The sequence below is a fragment of the Camelus ferus genome, chromosome 32 (genome assembly GCF_009834535.1).
Source record: "Camelus ferus isolate YT-003-E chromosome 32, BCGSAC_Cfer_1.0, whole genome shotgun sequence".
NCBI classification, from domain to species: domain Eukaryota; kingdom Metazoa; phylum Chordata; class Mammalia; order Artiodactyla; family Camelidae; genus Camelus; species Camelus ferus.
In genome coordinates, this window is record NC_045727.1 from 22,166,181 (window position 1) to 22,174,904 (window position 8,724).

General features: G+C 51.1%; 1 long non-coding RNA gene across 2 annotated transcripts; it reads right to left on the minus strand.

Annotated features, from left to right (window-relative positions):
• Window positions 1–1,156: 1,156 nt before the first annotated feature.
• Window positions 1,157–8,405, minus strand: LOC116660936. Of its 2 annotated transcripts, XR_004316615.1 has the most exons (5): window positions 7,420–8,405; window positions 7,033–7,110; window positions 6,597–6,746; window positions 2,874–3,283; window positions 1,157–2,585 (listed from the first exon to the last, which is right to left on the minus strand). It is a non-coding gene; the product is annotated as an uncharacterized LOC116660936 (long non-coding RNA). The 2 variants fall into 2 exon arrangements; XR_004316614.1 differs by having other exon boundaries at window positions 1,157–3,283.
• Window positions 8,406–8,724: the final 319 nt, after the last annotated feature.

An 8,724-nucleotide genomic window follows, 5' to 3' on the forward strand; every position in this document is an offset into this window, starting at 1 on the left:
TGCCAGCCCTCCGACACCTGTGAGTCATTTGCCCTTCTTCCCTCACCCCGCTCTGTCTAACCAAGCACCCAGCTCTGTCTCCTCTCCCACCCAGATACCTCTCACACCAGTGCACGTTTCTCCATCCTCATGACCATCCATCTAGCTCAGGACGTGCTCAGTTCTTTATCATCTGTCCCCGGCTTGCTTCTTTAATGTCATTCCTTGCTACCGTATGCTCATGGTCCACACCCCAGCCACCCTGGATTTTTTTCAGCCCCTGGAAATTGCTCTTCTCTCTTGTGCCCCAGGTTTTGGACATGTTGTTTCCTCTGCCCAGAGCAATAAAAGTAACTTTTACTTTTAGTTTGGAAAATTTGTATAAATTCTTCTTCAGGAATCCATTTAGATGTCATTCCTTTTGTAAATCTTCCCAACATCTCCATCAGGCTACCCTCTGATGCACTCCCACGATACCCCAGGCTTTCCCCCAAAGAAAAGAATTTGATGCAGGACCCTCGTATCCCGTATGCCTGTTTATTCATTGGATGTCCCATTTGATTGTTAATTTCATGAGAACAGAGACAGGCTTATTGCTAGCACATAGCAGATTCTCAATAAGAATTTGTTGAATGAATATGAAAACATTGAGACTTTACGCCATGTTTTTACAGCCTGCCAGCTTTCACTGATTGTGTTCCTTCCTGTACTGATGTATTTGAGGACTGCAGAAGTCATAATCATCAGAGTTTGGGCAGAAAACTAGTTATTTCTAAGGATAAATTTGCCATCTGTCTTATAAACTTGGTCTTAGATTTGCAAGACTTTTTTTTTTTTTTTTTGCTTCGTTAACTTTTACTTTAGACTGGTTTTTATGGAGTAAATAATGAGACTTTAAGATGGTCTGTTCATGGATAAACTGTCAGAAAGTAATTATAAGGCGGGAGGGTGTAGTGCAGTGGTAGAGCGCATGCCTAGCACGCAGGAGGTCCCGGGTTCAATCCCCAGTGCCTCCATGAAATAAATAAAGAAACAAATAAATAAACAAACCTAATTACCTCCACCCTCAAAAAAGTTAAAAAAAAAGCATCACATTAAAAAAGTAATTACATTGCAGAAAGTTTACTTTCTAAAATCACTAATCAATTAAATTTCTTCAAAGCTTAACAAAGGGGGAAAAAGGCGACGTATAATTACAAAGAGCTTGCTTTTCAATTTTAGAGAAAACACTTACTCGGCAGCTTTGTTTCGATTGAAAAAGTATTTTGTAGATATTAAAAAACAGAAAAATATGCAACTAACACGAGACAAGTGGACTATTTTGGTAATTTAGTCAATGAATAGTTTCTTTAAGAAAAAAAGAGAAAGATAACGTGTATTGCCTATTCATCCGTGGGGAATACTGGTGAGATAAACTCTTCAGCAGTGGGATAGCTTTCCAGTTTAGAGCGGTTTTAGTTGAAAAGGAAAATCGAGATATGACTTCCGTGCCACAGACAGTAGCTGCGTTAAAGAGCTCCTTTGTGTATATAATAAAATAGAAGACATTCAGGCACTTACGGAGTTCCACATCTGAGGCAGCGGCCTTGGGAAGACTGGATCTAACTTACCCTCTTGTAATGGAGCAGAGATAGGCGAGACACGATTTTGTTTGAAATATTGGATCATTTTCCTTTGATTCCGTGATTTTCAAGCCCCCGCCGCGCCCCTGCGCTGCTGTAGGGCAAGATCACGTCTGTATGGAAATGCTCTGCCCAGCCAGGGAGGTGTGAGAGCGCGTCTTCACGGGTGAGTCAGCTCTCGGAGGAGACCGTTTCAAAGCAATGCTTTTTTGAGAACAGGGAAGACAGTCTTCTGGATTATAATGACCAGACCAGGAAATAAAGATACATAGGGTTTTCAATTTTCAGACTGAAAAAATTTGGAAACGGACAAGCATTGCAGTGACCCACGTGGGCTGTGGGGTGAAGGGGAAAACTTACAAATACCTCGGTCCGCAGGTTAGAGGCTTTCAGTCCCCTTCTCCTCCGTGCCGAGGGTCTTTCTCATGCAAAACCCGAGGCGAGTCAAGAAAATTAGGAGAGGGAAATCTTGTGCTAAAACTCCCATGAGGCTGTCTTCCCCCAAATTTCAGTTTATTGCCTCTTTTTATCTTCTGCCGACATAAAGACCACAGTCTCTCGGTTGTTCCGAAAACACGTGTGCTTGGTGAAAACAGCGCTCAGCACACTAGGGGACCATGTCCACTTTCCTGCCTGGTGACTTCCCCCTTGTTGACTGGTGACCCCTCTTCTTTATCAACCGCCAGCATCAAAAGACTGTCCCCCTAGCTCGGTACGGCTAGAGTTAGTCAGGCTATAGGTTTAATTGTGAGAACAAGCACTGCAGGACAGACTGGTTCAAACGAGAGACGAGGACAAAGCTTATTTCTCTCTCCACGCAGTCCAGAGAGGCGGTCCGGGGTGGGCGGCGGGCGGCTCTGCCGTCCTGAACGCACACCTGGGACAACCTGGTGGCCCCAGCCTCCGGTGCACTGGCGTTCTGGAAATTGCCTGAATCTTCTGCTCACGTTCATTGATCGGAATTTAGCCTTTGGCCACGTGGAGCTGCAGGGAGAGCGACCGCATGGGTGGCCACGCGCCCACGTAAAACCAGGGGACGACTGGGGACAAAATCGCCCAGCAGTCCGCACCCAGCCCCTCAGCCGCCTGCATCCCACACTGCATGCCAGGCCCACTCGCCTCTCCTTGCAGATTTGTCTCGTGCTACAAGCACTTGCCCTCCGTCGAGGGAATTGTGGCGAATGTCTGCTGCTTCTCGGAAGACTTAGTGGTTGGAATCCTTACTCTTAAAATGAGACCTTCAACCGCCACTGAATCTAAATATTCACTCACTCGTTCATTCATTCATTCATCAAATGTTTGCTGACCATCCAGTCTCGGTGGGGACACAGCACTCAGGCCACGGAGGGAGGCCAGGCGGAGGGAACCGGACGTACAGAGCCTCTGGGTGGACGAGCGCCTGCGGGCTCCGAGGAGGAGTCTGGCTGCAGGGAGTGAGTGCCGGGGAGCAGGCCAGGCGGTGGTGGGGTTAGGAGGTGACGGGAGACCAGAGCATGGAGGGCCTCGAAGGCCACCATCAACTCACAACCCTTCACTCTGTTTTCACGGGAAGCCTCGGAGGGTTTGAGCGAGAGGAGCTGATCTGACTTACCTTTTAAAGGGACCATCTTGTGGCTGTGTTGGGAGTCAGACCGAAGATTGCCAGGATGGAGACGGACGGGCTGGGAGGCTACTGCCGTGGTCTGGGGAAGAGATACCGTGGCTCGGAGCAGGGTGGTGGCCACGGAAGGGCAGACCCTGGATATTTTGAGGAGGGAGCTTATGGGACTGGCTGACCTTTTCGATGTGGGTTTTGCAGGAAAGGGGTGTGTCGAGGACAAGTCTAGGAGTGTCAGTCTGAGCAGCTAACTAGCAGAATAGAATCACCATCAGCTGAACTGGGGATCGTTGAGGGAGGAGCCTGTTTGGAGAGAAACCCTGAGGTCTGGGTTTGGGAAGGCTACCCTTGAGGTATTTAGTAGATGTCCAAGCGGAGGTGTTGAGAGGGCAGTTGGATATGTGCGTCTGGAGCTCACGGGAGGGGCCCAGCCTGGAGAAATGACTGGGTAGGTGTGGGATGGCTGCGCTTCCAGAACCGCAGCCGCTGGGCAGGACCGTGTCTGGGTCTGACCCCTGGGCGCTGCATAGAAACAGTGTGGGCCGCTTTCTCCTATGTCACAGAGCCTGACGGGGATTCAGCTGCTCTGCTCGCCTGCACCCCGGCCACGGGCAGGACAAGCTGAGCCCCTAGAGATGCGCGATGGACCTGGGCCCTGAGCAAGGCAGAAGCCTCGTTTCTTTCGTCACGTTGGTTTTGGAGGTGTTGCTGCTGCAGCTAACCTCGGCCCAGCCCAACTGACGTGTGCGCTCAGACACAGACTCAGTTGCTCGTGGCCAAGTGGCGGTGTCTGGAACTAGGAGTGGAGAATTCGGTATTCTAGTGAGTATTTTGCAGACAGTTTGGGCTGAGAAATACTTTCATTTTCCAAACTGAAACGGAGAGAAGTTAACTGGAAGTTAAGAAAGTTGGTCTTTAAAAGAAAAATGCCTATTTTCCTAGCAGCGTTGGAATGGCTGATTTATAAGATTCTCAAATGCTCAGGGCCTTCTGAGTGCCTTTCTCACCAGCATCCTTCCATGATCCATCCACTCATATCCACACCCACATCCGTCCGTCTACCTACCTGCCTGCCTGCCTGCCTGCCTGCCTGCCTGGTGTCCCCGTCTCCCCCCACGGAAACTGTCCTGCCGAGCCTGACGCTGCCCGGGCCCGGAATGCCTGCAAAGGGAAGCCGGGGCTCAGCCCTGTGCAGGAAGCTAGCAGCAGGTCAGAATTCCCCGAGTCAGCGAGGCCCCACACACCTTCCGATTCTGCCTGGAAAATCCCAAGAGCAAAGCCACACGTGGGAGGATGTGCTGGTGGGGAACCCCAGAGGGAAGCACTGCACGAAGGAAGCCCCCCCCCCCCCCGGGACTCCTCGGACTGCTGCCAATCACCCGGGCCTCCAACAAAACCCCGAAGCACGGGCGCTCTGCTGCAGGGGGCCTGAGACGGGTCCGGGCTCCCTCCCCAAAGGTGGAGACAATGTTAATGCTGACCTTGGGTGGGCGCACCTGTTCTCTGCTCACGCGTTCACAGAAGCCCTGTGAGAAAGCTGCCCCGCATCACGTGGGTGCCAGGAGGCTGAGGGCTGAGACCGCCCTGCTGGGATCTCCCTTTGCCCCGCCCTCCCTTCCTCCTAACCTGAGGTGCCCTGTTTGGTTCTCAATGCGGAGGTAAGCTGTTACGAAATTTTATTTTGGCCTCTGCATACAGTATTTTAAAAAAGCTAACCATAACCTCCCTCCCTTTTTCTGAATTAAATATTTTGGGGTGAAGCTAGCATCGCCTGCCCCTTTCCCCCATGCGTTCAGCAGATGCAGGCGGTGTTTGGGACAATGGCGGAGCCAGCCGGCACCTGCGGAACCCCGTCTCAGGGCTGGGTGTTTTCACACTGTGTCCCACCTGGTCCTCACGGTCACCCTGGGAAATAATTATTATTGCTTTTAGCAGGTGGAGGACAGGGGTGGGGTGTGGGCAGCCTGCTGCGCATCTCACAAGAGGCAAAGACAGAGCCAGGATCCAACCTGGCTGAATCTGACTCACAAATATACATTGTATGGGGTGATGGGGCTCGAGAAAGCAGAAATCCGGGATCCCAGAGACTTAATTCCATGTATTCTGGGACAGCCCTGGGAACACTGAGACCATTGGTCACTTCCCTCTGGGTCTGAAAGACTCCACACTTACTTGTCATACACCCAGCATTACACTTAGGGAGTCCAATCTGCAGCATGTTTCTTAAAAAGCAGCAACTTGTTTCCTTCCCCGGCTCCCTGCCTATCGCGTGAAAACAAACCAAAAAACTTCCCATATGGCAGGAGCCCTCTGGTGGGCTTCCAGCGACAGCAAACTCAAGCATATCATCAGAGCCTTCCCAACACCCCTTCCTTGCTCTCCCTCTGCCCCAGGGCATTTGCACTTGCCAGGTGGGACAGCCTGCTGTAACCACTCAGCCGTGGCCAACACAGAGCCGGGCCTAACCACAAAGCCCTGCCACTCACCACCAATTAGCTTTGTTTCCAGTATAAACAGTGCTACCTGGAAGAAAAAGACAGCTGCCCAAAGCAGCCAGACTGTTCACCCCTCCCCGCAGCCCCCACACAGGTGAGAGGTGCTGGGCTTCTCTGTCCTGCCTGAAACACAGGTGGGGCTTTTTTTTTTTTTTTTTGCCTTTCTTTCTTGCAAACTGCATCTCCATCAAGGCCACCAGGAGCCCAGAGACCGAGTCGGGGGCTAAGCCTGACCCTCCAGATGTGAAAAGCAGAGAGTGAATGAGGGCGAGGATTCTGCTCTCTTTCTGGGAGACTCTGCGTGTGTGCACACGTGGTGGTTTCCCCGACGGCGCGTGTTGGCAGAGGCCAGCGCGGAAGGCCTCCGGCACGACACAAAGGCATCTTTGACATTGCGTGCCTCCTCCCATCAGAGAGTGCCCGACGTGGGTGCTTTCTTTGTTGAAAAGGAAAAAAAAAAAAAATCACACTTAAGCAAAAGTAAACCACAGCCTGATACTGTGCCAACAACATTAACCAACTTCTCGTCAGGGCCTTTGAAGTCAGCGGGGGGCAACATGCTTGTGGGGCAAGGGAAGAATGATACTTTAAGCAGTTCCTTTTCATCCCTTTAACTTAATGAAAGATTAATGGCCTTGTTATTTTTGTTTCTGCTGCTTTTCTCCCCCCCCAGCCTTGAATTTCCACCCCGACCCCCAGCCATGTTGAAACTGAAAATCCTGCCTCACAATGGCTTTCTGGATCATTGGGTTTTGTGAATACAGCTCCCATCCCCTTCTCCGCCATCTGCAAACTGGACCACCTCCTCCAAGCCCCAAACATCCAGGTGTCCACGGAGGCGGGGCTCGTGGGGAGCAGGCAGATGGCGGCAACCCGGGAGAACTGGGTTTTGTTCAAACAAACCTCGCCTCCTCTGAAACGGGCTGGATTGCCTTGGCGGGAGCCTGCTCTCTCTCCTTGAAGGTTCTGGGTGGTGCTTCCTGGCATCACCTTGGGAGGCCGGCCACGGGCGGATCAGAAGGTGGTTCCATGTCACCAGCTGAGTGAGTCATGCTGGTCGAGGGCAGAGGAGCACAGACACAAAATCATTCCGGGGCAAGAGGATTCCTCCGCCCTAGTCCACCCTTCCCCAGCCTGGCTTTTCTCTGTCTTCCGCAAGCTGTTTAACAGCAAGTCTGTGACTGCCGAAAACGTCAGTGTCCCTCCCACACCAGCCCATCCCCACCCACCCACCCGTGTCCAGCCCATCAGGGAGACCTGTTGTTCCAACCTCCAAAACGTATACCAAGGGCGCCTGTTCTATTCCTGTCCGTTTCCACTCAAGCTCAAGCCGGCTCACCTCTTGCCTGGAAGACAGTCCGAGACTCGGGGTCTCTTGTCCTCTGATCCCCTAAACTCTGCCGCCAGTGGGATTGTTCTGAAATTAAGTTCGTGTCACTGTCTTGCTTAAGCCCTCAGGGGCTCTTGAATTCTCTTAAAAGAAAACCCAAACCCGTTACTGGGTGGCCTGGCCCCCGCCCAGCCCTCGTGGACCCTGCTCAGCCTTGGAGCTCCCGCGGGCCACCCTGGCTGCTGTCTCACCCCTCCCCCGCGCCCTCACACGGCTGGCTCCTCTGGCCTTTCTACGGGCTCCTTTTGCAAGTCTCCTTGTCCTACCTGCCGGCGTGATGTTCCTCTCCTATCTCTTCATCCCCATTTTTTCCTTCTTCAAAGCATTTATCGTTACCTGAGCTAATCTGCTTGCGGATGACCCAGTTCCTGCTGGAAGGCAGCTTGCCGTCGGCCTTGCTCACTCGGTGTTCACTTGCTGAGTTCCCCGTGTGCCCGGCAGGCTTCCAGCGGTGATCAAGACGGAGTCCCTCTAGTCGTGGAGAAGGACTGGTCTTTGTCTTTGGTGTGGCCTTTGTTTAAAAAAAAAAAAAAAAAGTACGTTTCAAGAGCAGAGCGCCACAGAGAAGGTCAGGAATGGTCCCTGTTATTGGCTGACTAAATCAGGGACGGGTGGAGACTCGGGTGCATACCCGAAGGAGATATTTAGAATGCGGTCCAAAGTCCCAAGTTCGTTCAGTTGGATATGATTACGTATTTAGTTTACACGTGACCAGTTTCTGCAAATTTAGAGGTTGATTACAAAATGAGCCCGGTAGAACAATCTAGAAATTACAGTATCTGCAACAGGGTAGTACCCACTTACTCAACGGTTCTGCCAAGGCAGTTAAATATAGTTAGAGCTCATTATTAAAGGTGATAAGCCCTCAGATTTACTTACAGTGTCCGTTCCAGGTGAATTCCACACAAGCCCTAAGGACAGCTGCGATGCATCTGGTCGGTGAGGCCCAGCAGACCCTTCCGGAGGGGACGGGTCCCTGGTGCCCCTCCAAGCTTCCCCACACCCGCCCAGGACAGCTTGTATGTCACCAGACAGCTGTCTTCCCGGGCTATTTCAAAACCTCCTTGCGGGCTGAAGGATTCCAGAGTAAGAGCTGGGTCAATACTGTTTAATAACCCAGCGTGAGACCATTGCATCGGCAAGAGGTGAGGTATGGGAGGTAACAGAATGCCTTTTGCTTCCCCTGGGTTCAGATGTGCTTCACGTAATGATCCTTTTATGTCTGTGGTTGGAAGTTTTCTGAAACATCCCACGTTTACCCAAATTCTAACTCCGTGATCCTAACATTTTGGTCAATCGTTTATCATTTAAATAAAATTCTAATTCCAGTGAAAATGAGAATTCTTTGTCTCCTGTGATTCTTTGGTTTGGGGCTTATGGATACATTTTTCATTTTTTATAGCAGATCTTACCCGATGGAAGACCACTGTTAAAACCAGAGTCTCGGGATCGGCACACCTGAACGGGCTGTCCCAAGAACAGGTTTGATGTCTTGCTTCAGTCAAACAATGACCATGTTACATAAACGCTTAACCCCTGCGCTTGGAAGAATTTAGTAAAGGCAGAGCCTAACGCCTGACGTTAAATACACCCCCTTCTTTTAATAACTCATGTTGATTTCAGATCAGGAATCACGGGCGT